The sequence below is a fragment of the Cynara cardunculus genome (assembly GCF_001531365.2).
Source record: "Cynara cardunculus var. scolymus isolate 2C chromosome LG 13, CcrdV1, whole genome shotgun sequence".
Classification (NCBI taxonomy): Eukaryota; Viridiplantae; Streptophyta; class Magnoliopsida; order Asterales; family Asteraceae; genus Cynara; species Cynara cardunculus.
The window spans coordinates 31,417,425-31,424,134 of NC_037540.1; positions in this window are offsets into that span (position 1 = coordinate 31,417,425).

Below are 6,710 nucleotides of genomic sequence, written 5' to 3' on the forward strand. Positions count from 1 at the left end.
GATTAGGGTTTCTTGAGAGTTTGTAATCTTTATTTTCAATAATAGAAAAGCAGCCGCTATTTCTCTGTTTAATCTTCTTGTTTACTTTCTCTTACAAACTTCTAAAGTAAATCGTTCTACTGTCAGATCTGGGCTATAACAAGGCACCATATCAACCACAATTTTTTTACAGTAAAATGGGCTATGGCCATTGTAAAAAATAAACCACATAGATTTGCACCTCTAAAACTGATTAAAACCCTGCTGCAAACTATTTTAATCAATCATGGAAGCAACAGATGATCTGATACCAATTTTATCCACGCTAAATAAGCAACATATGCAAGACTAGAAACCAACAACATGTTTGATTCGTCCAAGAATTAGTAGGCAACACCTTCCAAATCATAGCATTACCATAGGAAGATTTGCAATATGGCTAAAGGCCACTGAACATATGTCAGTACAAACAAGTATCCAAAACTATACAAGTGATATATAAAAATCCCACCATCTTATGGATTTGCTCAAAAAGTTTGATGCATGTGTCTAATAGTAAAAAGGGATTAAAGATTAGTCTTGATGCAAACCCATCAACAAAAACTTGAAAAGATGAAATAAATTTGAACATACAAGAACAGGGGTTTTAGCATTCCAATCAAGATTGAAGATTCTAAACCCAAAAAAAAAAAACACAGAGAAATGACCAAATGAGATTGTAAAAAATCCAAAGAATAACAGAGAACCCAAAGAACACCCACTTGATGTTGTGAAATGCAAACAGTACAGATTGAAGAAAGGGAAAAGAGAAGAAGAAAAAACAAACCCATATCATTGATATAATCGATCCATTAAGGAGGATAATACCAAACAACCATGTAAACTAGAGCAAATAGATGAGTAAACTTGTAGCAACAGAAATCAAGGAACGAAAGAAGAATCAAGAAATCGATTACCAAATTTAGGATATTAGACATCAAGAAATAGAAGAAGAAATTGGAAAGAAAGAGATGAGAAACAATCCACACCTGAAGCAAGCAGTGCCCTGTTTGTTTGAAGAAGCGCCCTGTTTATTTGAAGAAGAGATCGGTAGATTAGGGTTTTAGATGGAGAGTGTAGATAAGGAAACCATGCCTCTTACCATGGTAAGATTCAAATTTTTCTCTAATCCTAGTAAGAGGACGATCAGAGCTAATAAGACTTATTGCTGATTTTGTTGTCAGGTAAACACTTTTACCTTTTACCTGGGTAAGCATCTCTTAACAATATGATTTACAATGAATTATGAATGTTTCTTTGTCTAAACCTCTAACAATATGATTTACAATAAAGTTCTATTTTCAGTAACAAGTAAACAAAGGCATTTGTATCTACATTTAATAAAACAAGTAAACTACAATTAAGCTCTACAAATGTTCACATTGTTGACTTTTAACTTTTAGCTTTGATTATTCGTTTTTCAATATATGTGATATCATATACAAAATTTTAAGGGGTTGTTTGTTTATTTCTTAATAGTTCCATTAAGAGGCAAACTCTAAGTCATTAATAGGTGAATCTTGTTCGGCAAAAAAAAAGTATGCCTCTTAATGGTTCTAAATTCCTCTGAATTGTTTTTTTATCATGGGTCTCCCTTAATCATTAAGCGTCCTAATTTCATTATAAACAATTACCAAACAGTTATATTTTATTTTTCACTATATCATGAGAGTCTCTTAATTATTATGATCACTTAATCATTCTACACCAAATCATTCAGCAACTGCCAAACAGCTCGTAAGTCTAACAGTTTACATCTTAATGGTTCCATTAAGAGGCAGCCTCTTAATCACACAAATGTGTGTCTTGTTTGGCAAAAACAATTTGAGCCTCTTGTTGGTAATTGTTTGGGTAAAAAAATCACACCCTCGACCAACGAGGACAATACCGACGATAGTCACACCCCCGACCGACGAGAGTAAACACACGATGAAAGATCAAACTAACCTTGTAAAAGAAAAGGTGCGACCAATGATTGCTCTATAAACTATGAAAGCAAAATAAATCTAAGGGGCCGATTGAGCTTCCTCGACCCCAGCCTGGGCCTCTTCGACGTCAACATTTGGAACTCGTGCTTTCATTTCAGCACCAGAATCAATCGTATTGGCTATAGACATTAGAATCAATCGTATCATCTGTAGACGCCAAAATCAATTGTATCGGCTGTAGAAGCTAGAAACAATCGAATTGGCTGGAAAAACTAGAGACAATCGTATCGCAATCGTATCGTTTGAACAAGCCAGAAACAATTGTATCAGTTGTAGATGGATTGCCGCAACAATGCGTAAGTGTGATAACCGGATTTGTGGTTAAAATTTTTTGAGGATGTTTTTAGAATTGGGTTGAAAGTTCAGGGGTGTATTTTGAAACTTGATATGAAATATCTGTTGATCCTCTCTCATTGATTTGATGATAATCCCTTTTATCTATCGAAGTATAGTATTTTTGTTTATTAAGTTTCAACGATCATCACTGAGTCTGTTCCGTGGTCGCTGAATATGTATTGTAACTCTCTAGTAACTGTTATACTTCAAGAAGACGAAACTCACACCAAATAACCTTCAGCAATGTTGAAGACATAAACTAAAGAATAGAAACTATCACGTTCGTGATCTGAAATGGCATTCAGTGATTACAAGCTAGTCAACATATGTGTGAAGACTGCACAAGTTTCAACGAATGCTGAAGAGACCTCCGCGTCACCCAACATTCAGTGATCAAATGAAGCTTATCATGCATGTTTGTTTTTGTCTTGTCCTTCCACATACTAAGGACAAACCGATACGTTTTCTAGAGTATAGTACTATACATAGCCACTCAGTTGACTTTATAGTGCTCACGAACTCTATGAAAAGATGTCTGCTCATGAATAGCCAAAAAAACTATTCACTGTAGCAAAGGACAAGTTTTCCTCTAAAAGCTTGACACGTGTTGTGTACCTTTTGAATTGGATTTAATGTAATAGGTAAAAATAGCTGAGTGTTTTCTACTCAATTATACATCAATTCTTCCTCTCTAAGAAACTTACCCAAGAAATTACTTCTCTCTCTACTCTCTCTCTCTAAAGTGAAAGAACCACTTTGAATAAGTGAAGAACACATTTCCATGTCTTTATTTCTTACAACAAATCTTTTCTCTTTGCTAAGTGTAATTGTGTGTATCTCTAGATTGTTTAGATAGGTTTCTTTATCTTATCTTTTCTGCAAGCAATCTGTAAAATTTGTTTTGATCCTTCCTTATCAATATATAATTTTTAAAAGTGAAAGTTTCTGTTTTTGTATTCACCCCCTTCTACAAATTGTTACCTATAAACTCTTATAGATTCAGTTGGGACCAACAAGTGGTATCAGAGAAGTGTTTACTTCTTGTGTTGTTTTATTAGCATTTTATTATCTTTTCTTCTCTAGATAATTTATTACTTTACAAATGGCTTTACAAAACACTAGCACTCACTTTCACGATAATGACTCTCTTGTCAAACCTCCTCGTTTCATTAGAGACAACTTTAATCTTTGGAAGAATCGAATATCTTTCTTCTCAGAAGATGTAGATCCTGAGATTCCATACTATATAGAAAATGTACCTTATGTTCCATATGCTATATCTTTAGTAGTTCCTGATACGACTGCCGATTCCTGAATGGCAAATTCCAAAACTCCCTCATCAATGGAGTGATGAAGACAAGAAGAAGATGGATTTAGACACTCATGCGAGGTCTATAATAGTCATGTCTCTTCCTGACGAGGTATATCACTCTGTGATGACACTCAAAACCTTGAAATTCATGTGGGACACTCTATGTGTTCAATGTGAAGGTACTACTGAAGTACAAGAATCGAGGAAGATTAATCTAGTAAGATAATATAAAAGGTTTCTCTGTTGAAAGAATGAATCATTGTCTGAAATACATCAACATTTTAATTGTCTTATTATCGATTTAAGGACAGTTGGAAGCTAATATTCCAACTCTAAGACTCTGACAAAGTTTATTGAATGCTTTCCGTAATCATGGGATCAATATACCATGTGTCTCAAGATGTCCAAGGACATGTCCTCCCTCTCTCTTAGCTCTCTTTATGGGCTCCTACTCAATCATGAGCAGTCTTGTCAGCCGAAGAAGAATCTTTTTAAAGATTCTAGGGAAATGAAAAGCTCCCCATTAGCTTTGATCTTTGAAAGTCCTTCAGTTGACCCTTCTAATTCTTCTAACCCTCACATTTCTTCTATTTCTCATGTTTCTTTAACTGAGTTAGATCCTACTAACTCTAAGAACTTGTCAAATCCTGATCTTTCAGAGTTTGATGAGTCACTGACGCTTCTAACTAAATTTTTAGAAGGTTTGCTAGAAAGAGTAATTTTCGCGGATCTCCTTTGCTAACAATTTTTGAAAAGCCAAAGTCAAATCCTATTGACAAGGCTTCAATGATCTGCTATAACAGTCAACACAAAGGTCACTTTGCAAATGAATGCATGTGTAAGAAGACTATGACACCATCTTCCAAACCCCATCCTCCTTCAGGTCCAGAGATGAAAAATATCTAAAACTAAAGGAGAAGTATAAGAAGATGAAGAGTTCTCAGCGTAAAGGCAAAGGTCTTATCGCTAAAGAACATGACTAGGCTGATTCTTCTGAAGAATCATCCTCTGATGAGAAAGATACACCCTATCTTTGTCTAATGGCCAAGGATTTCAAAGATGAACCATTAGAGACATCGTCATCCAGTGATCCATCATCATCTACATCTACTCATGTATGTTCCCTGAATGAACCTTCTTCTTCTGCCTTTAATAGCCTATCTGCACTAGATACGCTGACAGTTGGCCTTTACAATGCCCTGAATGGCAAATCCAAAGCTAAAATGCTTAATCTTGATCTTCAAGAACAATTATAGAGATGTCATTCTAAGATCAAAGAGATGAATAAGATTGAAGAAAATCTTAAGGATCTGGTCATTGTAAACCAAACCATTAGCATCGAACATGAACAAGCTATAGATTGTTCAACTCAAGGTTAAGAAGGCTACCATCGAGGAGTGGTGTAAAGCCTCCGTTAAGGACTCTGAGATCATTAATGCTCAGATCCCTACCAAGATAAAGACTGGTCTAGGTTTCTCCTATGATCAGAAATACTATGTCACTGACAGGTCCATGCTAATGTTTGGCACCTTTGTTTCCATTCCCGACATTTATTCCTCTTAGTCTTTTTTTACTGAGAGTCATCTTGAAGGAACTCTTTCGAGTTTAGGATACAAAGACAAAGGTAAATCCATTGTCATCGCTCTTCTTCCCAAGAAGGCCAACAAGTCAAATAGACCTAAATCTAAACCTTCAGCTTGTGCACCTTCTTCTTCTTCTTCAAGGACCAAGGTATCTGAATCTACTCAAAAACCTAAGTCAAAGATTAAAGTGAATCTTTCACCCAAGGTATCCAAACCCCCAGTTGTTCCTCCTTGAACAAATAGAATGGAATCCTTGGAGCTTATCCCTCTTCCATTCCCTTGGAACTTTCTGGCCCTAAAGTTGGTTTTAGTTGTAAGAAGTGTAGACACTATGGTGAAACTACACGTATTTCCAGTAAGTGTCCTTCTGCTACCAAAGCTGGTCCGCCAGTTAAGGTAAAGAAAGTAGTCAAGGCTAAAAAATCAACCAAGGTGAAATCTACACCAAAGTTGTGAAAACAACTAAGATGAAGATGTTTGTTGAAGCCTTTTCTTCAGGCTTAACGAAAACACCTGCTGACCCTGAGTCTCCAATGTCAGTAGATGTTGCCTTTAACTCCGTTGGACCCATTGAGAAATGGGTACCAAAGCAATCTTAATCTGTTTTCTTGTGCATGATGTCAAAGGTATTTGGTATCTTGATAGTGGATGCTCAAGATATATGACCGTAGACAAATCCCTGCTCACTGAATATCAAGATGAAAGATGGCATCCGTAACCTTTGGAGGAAATGGAAAAGGACATACTAAAGGTTTTGGTATATTAACCAACGGTGTAACTACATTCAAACATGTTGCATATGTTGAAGGACTAAAGCACAATCTTCTTAGCATCAGTCAATTGTGTGATAAAGATTTCACAGTGAAATTTTCTAAGAGCTCATGTTATGTCTTTAACAAAGATGACAAGGTTTCTCTTTCAGGCTCTCGTCTAGAGAACGTATATGTCATCAACGTGGATTGTTCTCTAACTTAGAATAGTTGTTTTCTCTCAAAAGCCTCTTCAGAAATCAACTGGCTATGGCACAAATGACTTTCTCATCTCAACTTCAAGACGCTGAATGAGCTGTGTCGAAAATATCTTGTCACTAGCCTTCCTGAAAACTCCTTTGCAAAGGAATGTCTTTTTCTGCTCAAAGTGTGAAAAGGAAAGCAGACAAAGCTAGCTTCAAATCAGAGAAGGTCTCTTCAGTGACCTCTCCACTTCAGCTATTGCACATGAATCTCTTTGGTCCAGTCAACGTGCAATCTATAATTGGAAATAAATGTACACTTGTAATTCTTGATGAGTATTTCAGGTACACTTGGGTCTTCTTTCTCAGATCTAAGAATGATGAACCTGAAGAAAATCATCTCGTTCATCAAACACATAGAAGTATTGAACAACATCAAAGTACAGTTTATACGAAGTGATCATGGTACTAAGTTCAAAAACAGTACTACTGATAACTTCTTTGAGAACAATAGAATCTCA